At 55.6% G+C, this 12,276-nt stretch overlaps 1 long non-coding RNA gene across 2 annotated transcripts; it reads right to left on the minus strand.

The window, feature by feature from the left end:
• Positions 1-532: 532 nt before the first annotated feature.
• Positions 533-7,230, minus strand: LOC130543581 (uncharacterized). 2 transcript variants are annotated; one of them, XR_008959041.1, is made up of 2 exons: positions 4,734-7,230; positions 533-4,507 (listed from the first exon to the last, which is right to left on the minus strand). It is a non-coding gene; the product is annotated as an uncharacterized LOC130543581 (long non-coding RNA). The 2 variants fall into 2 exon arrangements; XR_008959042.1 differs by having other exon boundaries at positions 533-1,229; positions 4,734-7,223.
• Positions 7,231-12,276: the final 5,046 nt, after the last annotated feature.

The following is a 12,276-nucleotide window of genomic DNA, read 5'->3' on the forward strand; positions in this document are numbered from 1 at the left end:
CAGATTGTTGCATATTGTTTTATCAGACGTTTTATTTTATTTTATTTTTCTAAAGATTTTATTTATTTATTCGACAGAGACAGCCAGCGAGAGAGGGAACACAAGCAGGGGGAGTGGGAGAGGAAGAAGCAGGCTCATAGCAGAGGAGCCTGATGTGGGGATCGATCCCAGACCGCCGGGATCACGCCCTGAGCCAAAGGCAGACACTTAACCGCTGTGCCACCCAGGCGCCCCTATCAGACGTTTTAAAAAAAATCTCTCCCCGGTGCCTCATTAAGGAATGTGTGGGACCTGCAGGACAGGACCTTAACAGGAGCCCCGGAGCCGTCACAGGCTGCAACCAGGATGGGAACACGTGTGCTTGTGTCACTGGTCCTGGGGTCTCTGGAACAACGCTGGCCCCCCAGTTCAGCAGCGAGGAGAAAGCGGTCCTCTCCTGCCGCTCCCTCCATTAGGGGAAAACACATCTCCTCTACACGGGGGAGAAGGAAGTAGACTTCTGCTAAGATGATGCCCAAGAAAATCACTGTTGTTGTTTTTTAAGATTTTATTTATTTGAGAGAGAAGGTGTGTGCACGAGCAGGGGGAGGGGCAGAGGGAGAAGCAGGCTCCCCACTGAGCAGGTACCCTGATGCGGGACTCGATCCCAGGATCCCAGGATCACGACCTGAGCCAAAGGCAGTCGCTTAACCCACTGCGAGCTGCCCAGGTGCCCCGAAAATCATTGTTTTTGACATTATTTCATCTTACATTGGTCATAGGAAAGTATATAACCCATAATTAGTGCGTATTACATTCACTGCAAACTGCTCTAAAGATGAAGTTTGGCTAAGACTGAGAGGAACTTCTGGAACAAAATAACCAGTCAGCAATCTTCTTATTTAGATAAATGAGTGCCAAAACATTAAAAAATATATATATGATAACACCGGATGGCATTTCCTAATGAAAATACCAGAATTTTCCAGGAAAAGTCAAGTGGGAAGGCTTTCTTTTCTTGAAGGGCTTTCTTTTCCCACATAAATTGTGTATTTAACAGAGTTTCTAAAGAGCTGGTCCCTAAGCGTGCAGAGTGCATCCAGACACAGCACTTGCCTCTGTCCTGGACGAGGAGACTATCGAACGTCCAGATCTGAGGACCCCGTTTCCAGGAGACGAGGGACCATAGCAGGCACGGGTGCCAGCCAGGCCTTCTGCAGAAGCTGGGCAGCCTGGCCTAATCCTGGGAGCTGTAAGAGACAGTTTAAAATTAGTGTTGCACGGTACGAACGATGTTATTCATTGTGAATTGTGTTACATGTTGACCGTGGAGTTGTTCATTGCAAAAATCATGACTCTTTCTTAACATTCCATTTGAAAGTACAGTTCAGGATGCCAAACGCATGGGCAGTGTCCATAAATACCTACGAGCTAGCACGCGTGTGGGCCAGGGAGAGTGTGAATGGGCCACACCCTGGGACATGTGAATATGTTTATTCTCCTTTACTACCGAGTCAGGCTTGTGCTCCTGGTAGGTTTAACGGTGTGTGCGAAGCATCTTGCGGATGCCGTTGAGTGTTTCTGGAATGTGGGCAGCCCTGTGCAGCACAGCCCGCCGGGGATGCTTGTCCACCTGTGGGCTCCCAGGCCCACCCCTGAGCTGCAGAAGAACTGAAGTGTCGGAAACGCTGCGTCTTCGCAGGTGCCGGCCGTGTCTCACCAGGGGTCTCCCCTCAGGGCTCACTTCTGCACAGGAAACGGGACCTAAGCCTCAAATCCTCTTTGCCCTTGGACCAGTTCCCTCGCTGATCTGATACAAGAATAGCTTTTTGTCCTCAACCGTGAGTTTGTTGAATAGATCCCTTGTGCTCTGGGAGAAGAAACGCCTGGCTCACCACTCACCGTCACCACTGGCACCAGGGGCTCTGAGGATAAAGCGGCTTGGGTTTCACCCTGGAGCATTAACATTTCACAGAGCACATCAAGCCACTTGAAAGTCAAGATGACGTGGGGCCAAGCGTGTACTGGGCTCTTTGCACGCTTGGCTTCTTGTCTTTGGCCGTTTGTGGGGCACCGTGGTTACGCCTGCTGAACCCAATAAAGTAGTCACATTCAAGGGTTGAACCAGTGGCAGGAGGTGCCCTGGAGGTGGCGCAAAGGCTGCTGACCCACCTCCCGCCCTTGTCACAACTAACTCCACACCGGGTTGAAGGAGAAGGAAAATTTACCCTCTACCCTCTTACGTCCAGTACCCAGGGACCTGCAAATTAAACAGGCAAAGACAGAGTAGCAGGGGAACAGGCATGCCATTTTTATCGATGTTCATACTTTCACATGCATGGGAGTTTCACAAAAAAGACGTAAAGACTCAAAGAAGCACCTCAATTTGGGGGCTTAGTGCCATTTAAGAAAGGGCAATAAATTGTGGGGAAGTGACTACAATATACGGGGGGACTAATAGAAGATAAGGATTATTTTAGGAAGGTCTGTTGATGCAGATTCGCCTCCGTGTGACCCCCAATCTCGTGATAACAAGCTCCTTTCCTGGTACGCAGGGGCACCTCTCTCAAAGGAAGATGTATACCCTGCTTTTAGGCAGATAAGGGAAGGCAAAGAACTTTTGCTTCTCAATTGCTTTCAAAATAATCCTTATGCCAAAGTGGCAGTTCTCCCGGTGGCATTTTCTGACCACCGCCCCCCGCCCCGGCATCGTCAGCACGGCCACCTGGGGGCAGGTGAGCTGGGGCCAGCACAGAACGGTGATTCAGGCAGTCTTTCTGAGTCCTAACTGCGGCCCCCGCACAGGACAGTTGGCCTGTGCCCCAGGGAGGCCTGCCCTCCCCACGGCACCAGCGCGGCCGGGCGCTCCCGTGAAAGCAGCCCTCTGAGCCCAGGAGCCCCCCAGGTGGAATCTTAGATGGTGAAGACCAAGCCTCATAGTCCCAAGTATTGAAAATGAGATAATGAGCAATTTTTAGAAGTGTTTAGCGAAATACGTGGATCAGCTGTAACTCCGGATACGCCCCATACTATGATTAAGAAACAGAAACAGGCGCTCAAGACAAGGACACCATTGCTCCGCGAGAGGGCGCCGTGGGGACGCCCTGCCACCGGTGTGAGAGCTCCCAGGCTGGCGGGAAGGGAGGCCCAGAGCTGGCAACGCCCGCACAAATCTGTGGGAGACCCGCCACCAGCACAGACGGGATCAAAGACCACGCTTGCCACAGGGGTGTCCGTGTGACAGAGAAGGGTTCGGAGGTTTCAAACCGAATGGCATTTTTTAAATGCAACCGAGTGCCCTGAGCCCAAGGGAAGTGCTGTCCCCCGTTGCTGTGTTGCCTGTTGCTAGGAGGCCCGGGGAGGCCACAAAGTCAGCCGGATTGCATTTCCTCTGCCTCAGCCCTTTGAGAAGCCTCACAGGCCAGGCGCCCCGGTCTGCGGTGCGGTCGTGCTGGAGAAACAAGTCTGTGCAAGGGTTTCCAGCGGGATGATGGTAAAGGTTGCAGCCAGCCGTTTGTGAGCTGCGAGCCAGGCTGCCCCCCGCCCCCCACCGCCTGTCTGGCCCCATGGCGGCCCGAGCTAGGCACTGCTGCTGTGTCTGCGTGGGACAGGCGGGGGCAGACCTGTGGGGGCCCAACGCCTGCCCGTGGGACGTGGCCAACCCGTGCAGGGCTGGGGTTCGAGCCTGGGCCGCTCGAGTCTAGGCCCCAAGTCCAAGCTATTTCCAGGCAATCAGTGGCCAAGTGGGAACTAGAACCCAGGTCTCTTCGGGACAAATGAAAGAGGGACGTCAGTGTTGGAACCGAGGCGTACAGGCAGGAGTGGACGGAAGAAAACTTGAGCGGGGGCTGACGGGGACACAGAATGACCATTTGCAGAGAGACGGGTTCGTGCCAGGGAGAGAGAACGTTCCAGGCTGAGCTGGGCACCCCGCTAGCTGGTGCCAGAGCCGTGAAGACCAGAGGGACTCCCCAGCCCCTCCCAGTCCAGGGCCGAGCCCCGCGGACCGGCGCACTTCCCAGAAGCCCCCCGAAGCCTGCTTCTTCCTTCAGGGCACAGAGCAGGGCTGTTCACCTGTGCCCCCCGTGCCCATAGTCAAAGACACCCCAAAATTATACTAGTACGTGTGCCCTCCCTCAAGCATTCAGACAGCAGGCACAGCTCACCCCCTGACTCGGTCGACTCCGTGAGCTGGGCACCGTGCCCGTCCAGGGGCGAGAGGTGCCGGCCCCTCGGGGAAGGGGTGTGTGCACCGAGCACGGGTGCACATCCCGCCCATGCACTGCTTGTCTCAACTGCTCTCCCTTCTCTTTGGACAGCACACACAATTCTGGTGTTAAAAGACACTCAGCTTCTGAGACGACTTAGCGGGCTGCTCGCTCCCCAGCATGGATGAGCGGGTCCCACGGGTGTCTGGAAGATGCCAAGACCTGGGGCCCCCACGAGTGGAGGGGACCAGCCTGTAGAGCTCTAGGTTCTGACCTGGGAGGCCCAGGATCCAGGCTGCAGGAACGTTCGAGGCCCGGCCCTAAAGTCAAGGTAGACAGAGCGCATAGAGGGTGGCGGGACCCCTTCCTCCTCCTGCTTCTGATGGCATGTGGACGGCCCCACGGGTTTGCCTGCCCCCACGGCCGGTGCAGAGGGTCCCCAGGGGCTCACCGGCCCCCAGGGAGCGGGCTCCCAGCTCTGATGTCCTTCACCTGTGCAAGTGTCCCCCACTCCGGGGACAAGCCCCGCCCCACAGCCTCCCTCACCTGCCCAGGTGTCGGACTCAGGCAGAGCGGGTGTCAGCTTGAAGATAGAGACCCAGACAGCCACCAGAGAGGATCCAGAGGACAGAGCTGTGCAGGGACAGGAAGAAACATGGACGCAAAGATCCTTCGAAGAATTCCGTCAGAGGAGTAAAGATGTTCGAGCCACCGAGTAAGACGTGGGTGCTATTGGTAAGGACTTACCGAGAAAACGGTTGGGAGTAAGAATAAAACAAAACACTTAACAAGACAGTTTGGAAGATAAAACAAAAGGCAAAGAGACCTAAAATTAATAGTAACTGAGGAAGATCAGAACGAGGACCAGTCCCAGAAGTCCGGTGTCCAGCCAGTAGGGTCCCTACAGAGAGAGCAGGGCCTTCTGGCTGAAAGGGTACGGTTTTCCAGAACAAAGACCAGGGGTCTCCAGGCTGCAAGGCCCCACCGTGCGCCCCACGCAACAAATAAAGACTCACGCTGAGATGCATCATTGCAAATTCCGAGCACCCTGAGTGAAGAGAAGTCGTGCAGGGAGGCAACTCTCACGGACAACCAAGTGGCCGCGGTTTCTGAATCGTCTGCGCACAGCCGTGAGCAGCAGGGCCTCCGCCCGTGGGGCCCGGAGACCAGTGAGGCGTGAGAGTGGAAAGAATGGTTCAGACGCGCTCTGGCCGGGCGTCCGCCCACGAGGCAGGACACCCAGCACGAGGATGTGCAACGGGACCACGGGCTCCACACAGGCGGGTGCTGACGGGACATGGCGGGTGACCGCTGACGGAGATGGGCACCCGAGCAACGGGAGGAAACGGCGTGCCTGCGGTTCAGAGAATAGCGTCCAGAAGCATTGAAGCACTTGGGGGAAACGCTAAGCAAGTAACAGACACACAGTAATTATCGGTTCCAGCAAATCGATGGAGAGAATGGCTTGTGCAAAGGGCCTGAGGCAGGCTGGGCAGAAGGGGGCAGAGGGCGAGGTCAGAGGGTCTGAGGGGCCAGGACGCTGCAGGGTTTTGTGCGGAGGGTGGCATGCTGTGACCTACCTGTCGGCAGGAAAATTCCTCCTGATGTGTTGAGAATAAACCGGGAGGGTGGAGAGCCACAGCCGTGCCCCAGGGCAGGACGTAATGGAGGCTTGGATGGGGGGTCGGCCTTGGAGGCCCTGCGAGGTGGTCAGACTCAGGTGAACTCTGAAGCCCTAGCCAAAGTGTTTCTTGACATATTGGCTGTGACGTGTGACAGAAAGAGGGGATCGGAAGTGCTCCCAGGTTTGGGTCTGAGCAAGGTGAAGTTGCCGTCAGTGGGGGACAATGTTCCCCAATAACTATTGAGGAACCAACCCTAACTTAGTGCACGAAACTACAATCACGTTATTACTACTATTACTATTATTATTATCTCTCGTGGTTCTCGAGGTGGACTGAGCTCAGCTATGTGCGTCTCACTTGGTGGTTGGGGCTGGGGTCCCTCGAAGATTCTAGTAGCTGGGGTGTAGACATCCGTCCCTCCCCTGGCATCTGGACACCGTCTCCCCCACGCGGGGGCCTCAGATGGCCAGACTCGGCACACGGTGGCCCAGGACTGCACGGACGCGCCCTGCGGCGGAGAGGAAGCCACGTGTGACCCAGCGCCAGCACGTCTGTTCCCTAGAATCGAGTCACCGTATTCAAGTAGAGTGGGGGATCAGTTTCCCCCTCCTGACGGAAGTGGGGTCACAGGACTTGAGACTGTGTTTTGAAGCCACAGCAGGTCTGGGGAAGGAGAGAAGAATCCAGCTGGCGAAGGTTTGAGTCGAACTCTACTTGCAGAGCCCACGGAAGGCAGACCCTGGCCGTGACTTTAACCCACACTGTGACGTGACCACACTGGACGGGAGGGGGTCACAGAGCGAGAGAGCCAAGCTCCCACCCCCCACTGTGGGAAATCTGCAGACTTATCCTAAGGGAAAATCGAGAAAGAAAAATAAAACAACGCCAGCTAGAAGCACAGGTAAATACAAAGGGAAATCCGTGGAAGATGGGACTGTGAGGATATCCCCTGGGGGTGGGGGGAGGCTGGACGGATCTCTTAGCACAATTTCACCTTTTACACTTTGCACATGTATTACTTCGCCAAATTAGTTTTTAAGAGGGTGTTAATTTTGTCTCAGTAGAATTCATTTTGAAAGGGTATAGGAAACGATTTCCATATGGCAAGGGCCCCGTCCGCTGTGCGTCTGTTCTCACACCTCCAGCCCACGGGGACCCCAGCGCCCAGCCCGAGCCGGCCTCAGCGAGCCCCCAGACCTCCAGGCTCACAGGGCAGGGCTGGCACCCACTTGGGAGATGGGAAGCGGGGCCCAGGGAGCTCACATACTCATTAAAGACGAGAGGAGCCGGGTCGGCTGGCTCCGGGCTTAACGGTCGGTCCACAGGGAACACGGCGGTCCCCCTCACCTCGGGTTCCGCTGGCGGCTGGGGTGGGTGGGGGGAAAGGGCCATGTTCTTGGAGGGGAAGTCCATCCTCTAAATTAAGTGCATTATTTTTTTCTGAATAAAAACACACCTGTCATGAAATGCACTGGCCCAAAGACACTTGATACAGCAGCTGTGATGGCCCCGGCTGAAAATACCCCATTTCCCCTGAGTCACCCTGCTCAGGTCAGTGGAAGCCTCTGGATAAAGTAACAAAGAAACACACAGATCTCCTTTGGAGTGAAATTCCTTGGCCTGGAGGAAGACCGCAGTGGGGCACAGCATCATCCCTGGGGGGATGGGGGCCTGTGCACCGCCCAACCCTGCCTGGGGGCAGGAGGGAAACACCAGGGCAAGGCAAGGTCACTGCCGATGTGTTAACCCTCTGCAGACATGACCCACGACCCCTGCTTCGTAGTTAGTTTTGCAAGGAAACTGCCCTGGTCACATTAAAGCTTCGGTTAACGTGATAACGTGGCCTGGTAAATGGTGGCCCCCAAATTTTCCAACGGGCCGTGCAGCACTGGCCGTGACCCTGCAGCAGTGTCGACAGGCGAGGGACCTCCGTGCACTGCTCTCGGCCCAGGTTGCTCCCGGTGCACACCCCGATATCCGATATCCTGCACCAGCAGCGTGCTCCGGGGCTCCACGCGTGCTCAGCGGCAGATGCAGAGGGCCCCACGACGTTGGGCCAGGGTCCCGTGCACTCCGCGCGGGACAGTGTTTCTGCCGCCGACCGTGCTGGGGGTGCCGGGGCGGGGGAGGGGCCCCGGCCTGCTGTCCCCTCACCGGCTGGGGGGCTCTCTGGCTGGGTTCCCAGCACTTCTCTGCTCTACTCAGTTCGATTTTCTGTTTTTCCAGGCTCGGGATAACGACTGAAAGGAAGGACACAGTGGTCTCCCGGTGACACTAAGAACTATCCCTCTTCCAAGGTGGTGACCTGCACCCTGGGGGCTGAAATCTGACCCTTTCCCCCAACGGAGGCTCCAGTCGAGCCGGAGAAGCTAAGTTACAGCTTGTTACTTCGGTTTCATTTATTAGCGCCTGCTGAATAAACACCGACTGGAGCATAACCTTGACGCGGGGGCCTCCCCCCCGCCCCCGGTGTCCGGGAGTCTCTGGAGCTCAGAACGGAAGCCATCTTGAACAAGAACGTCATGCTGGAAAGAAAGGCAATGGTGCCTGATTCATTCCGAAAGTAAACACTCGGCCTTCAGAAACTTGGGCCGATCCGTGGGGCCCTGAACAACGGGGTCATTCGGCCCGATCCTCCTGACCCGCCTGGCACTGAGCAACCCGGGGCATTAGCATCCATTCAAAACACTCACAGAGCACCTACTATGTGTCAGGCACTTGTCAGGCCACGGGGCCCCCCGAGAGAGGCAGGCCCCTCTGCCCTCACAGAGCTCGCGGTCCCGCGATGGAATAAGGTGGTTCGTGCATGACCCAGTGCTCCAGGAGCAGAGACGCAGAGGGCGTCCGGGAAGTCCTCCCGAGCAAGTGACATGTAGACTGAGCTCTGAGCACCAGGTAGGAGAGAGTCGGGTGGATGGGGAGGACGGGGCAAGGGGGTGAGCTGGGGCTGGACTCACGCCACGTTAGGTGGCCTTCGAGGCCCCTTGTGCCGAGGACACGAGAACCCATCTGGTGCAGGTGACGTGATGAGCTTTCCTGGGGGCCGTGCAGAGAACGGTGGCCAGTTTTAGGAGGTGATGGTTGTAATCTGGGTGAGAAGTGATATGAGCCAGACACACTTCTGGGGCAGAGTGGACAGAGACACCGAGATGAGGAGCCACGGACGTCCTCCTCACATGTAAAGCACTCTTAAAATCAAGAGGAATAAATGAAAAATGGACACAGACATGAAAAGAGGGAGATCACAGGAGGAGAAGCACAAATGGCCCCTATGCACAAAAACACACTCATGTTCCCTCGTAAGACAACCATAGATTGAAACAACGCTGATGCCACCTGCCACCCTGGGGACCGACCGTTCTCACGGCTGGCAACACTCGCTTGGGGGGCATCAGGGCTTCTCACACAAGTCTGGTGAGAGTTCAGGATGGCCCCACACCGTGGAAGCGGTTTGACCACTGCTGACCAGACAGGTGCCGATCTTCCACCCAGCGATCTTGCCTCTGGGGTTCCACCGCCAAGAGACGCCCGCACAACCGTGAACCACACACCCACAGGCCACGCTCCGCAGCGCTGTCCCAGGAGCGCAGCGCTGGTGGCCACGTGCTCCCGAGGAAAACACCGTGCACGCGCTGGAGGACCCCACGGCCAACCTGTCCCGGGGAGGAAACAGCTGCACGGAAATGAAAGGCAAGGTCCACAGAGAGCATGCCCCATGAGAGCAGACACCATGGAGAGCATGCGCCACGAGACCACGTGCCACGAGAGTACGTGCCATGAGATATATGCACAGAGTATGTGCCGTGCTATCTGCAGCGTAAGAAAGGACGGAAAATAAAAACAGGTATGCGTTTGCTTCTTGTCGTGGGAGAGGGAACAGAAGGAAAGACAGACACACAGGACGGATAAACCAGAGCTAAAGCAGAGCAGGAGTGGACGGAGGACAAAGAACGGAAATACACCTTTCCATATGGTTTTGACTTTTGAGTTAGGTCAACAACGTACATACCCAGAAAATGAAATAAAATAATGGAAGCGAAGCCTCAACTGAATATAAAGAGAAACAAATGAACCTAACCATGTATCAAATTCGTACAGTGACTTCAGAGAGAAAACAAATAAAATGAGTAACCTTGAATCCTTGCATGGGATATTCTGTGCGCCTGGAGGCTGTCTCCGGAGGGAGGGAGGGCTGCAGGCATCAGCTTCAAGTTATGACCCGTGGTCTGCGTCCTGTAGTAGAAATGCGTACATACGTGGAAACTGTTGGGAATTAGACTCTAAAGAGAAATGTAAGTACAGAACGGAGGGCAGGACACATGAATCCTGCCGTGCTGGATTTGAATCGGGGGGCTGCTGTCCCTGGAGGCCTCTCTACACAGAATGTCTTAGCCGCGTTCACCGAAGGGGCCTCGACGCGCGACACCCAGCACCCGAATCTTGATGGATAAATAGGACCGCCCACTGAAAGAGGCCGGATTTCTTGAAGAAATGACTGATTCCTAGGTCAGGTCAAAGGTCAGCCTGGAACACGGTGGCCCGAAAGCAGGAAGGTGCCCGGAGACTGGCGGGGACCCACGGAATGGGCTGCAGAGCCGTTGTTCGCCTGTGGGCAGAACTTGAACCACGCGAGCACGACACCGAGGACAACACATGAACAAAACCGAGAAAAACACCAAGAATCCATGAGTTTACATGGAATTTAAAAACCACATTTTCAATGCTCAGTATAATTACAGATGATAAAACTCAGCCATCAATGATCTAAGGACATTTGGCGCAGTCAGCCTTCCCACGGCCACAGCAGCCAAGCCCACAGCACCAGCCGCTCACGTGCCACCATGTTGGGCGTACTTGTGCCAAGCTGGTCTCACCTGGGTCGAGTCAGGAGGGGCCAGGAACACCCAGCGTGGGGCAGAGCCTGGGAGCAACCTGCCTGGGCTCCTCCGAAGAGTTGAACAGAAAATAGACAATAACCGAAACGTGCAGGGACTGTTCAAGAGTAAGACGCGGGAGAGACAGGGCAACCGAGGTGACGTGTGAACTTTGGACCCTGGAGTTTTTTTTAATTTTTTAACAGCCATGAAAGGCACGTGGGGACAATTAGAGAAACTGGAATACAGCCCGTGCATTAGAGGGACACGTGTGCCAACACGTCGTGTACGTAGGAGAACGTCGCTATTCTCGGTGGGTGTGTGTTTAAGTCTTTGGGGTGGGTGTCCTGATCTCCGTAGCTTACGACCAAACGGCTCAGCAAACCAGAGACAGAACAGGAACACGGCAGAGTAACAATGCAAAGGAACATGCATGTTCACTGAACTCTTTCCAACGCTCCTGTAAACTTGAGATTTTTCAAAACAGAATCCTGGGGAGCACTGACACCTCTAATGCTCCAGGACACTGACTAGGAGAGGAATCTTGGGCCCCTGGCAGCAAGGCTTCCGTGACCGCCTCGTTCACTGTGCACGCGTGGAGGGCAGTGAGCGGCTTGGGCAGCCCGTCCACAATGCCCAGGTGCAGGGAGACTTCCGGATCCCCAGCGGGGGCAACACGTAGTGATCCCGCTGCCATCTGTCGAGGTAGGCAACCCTGGAAAAGGAGCTAATTTTAGAGGGGCCAAGGGAAGTGAAACACCCCATTCAGACGGGCCTCCACTGACTCCCAAAGCCCACGCCTGCCCTAGGTTGTGAATCCCCGATGTAGGAGACGGAGCACAGAGCATGGGATGTAGGTTGCACAGAGGAGTGATGGATACAGGAAAGGAGGCCATGCTGGAGACCAGGAAGAAACAGCCAGTGAGGCAGGGGACCAGGAGGTGTGAGTGAGGCCACGGACACCAGGAAGAGTGTCCAACCCTGCTAACACCACTAAGATGTCAAACATGCCAGGGACACTTGTGAGTGATTACGTATGGGTTTGTAAAAGACAAGTCCATACCCCTGCCTACGTGACGGCCCTGGATCCACCGGAGGGATGACCCTGGGGAGTCCAGAGGGACCCAAATGCTGCTGGGCATCGCCCCCCCCGCTGTCGCCAGCCCCACCACCTCCCCTGCTGCTTCGGAGCCCCCTTCCGGCTCTTTATCATGCCTGGTCCGCGTCTTCCTCCCACAGAGGCTGCCCAGATACCCAGGAGAGCCCAGCATTCTCGCTCCCTCTTCCCTGGGTGTTTTCCTTATCTGGCACTTTCTAGGGAAGAGGCAAGCCCAGGCATTTCTCATGTGTTCTTTCAGAGGACAATGAAAGCTGTTTGATGCCAGAGAAGAACCAAGAATGAACAGATAAGAGATCAAAGGCTCCAAGAGCAAGGGAGATCAGACAGATAATCATACCAAGAACATTTATCACTTAGCAGGAGCCCGTTGCCAACAGTGGTGAGAGGTGAGAGCAGGCGAAGAGAAGGAGCGTGTAGGGCTCAAGCTGGCCACCCCTCCAGGTATAATTGATTCGCCAGAATGCACAGGT

Source organism: Ursus arctos, unplaced genomic scaffold, assembly GCF_023065955.2.
Source record: "Ursus arctos isolate Adak ecotype North America unplaced genomic scaffold, UrsArc2.0 scaffold_14, whole genome shotgun sequence".
Taxonomy (NCBI): domain Eukaryota; kingdom Metazoa; phylum Chordata; class Mammalia; order Carnivora; family Ursidae; genus Ursus; species Ursus arctos.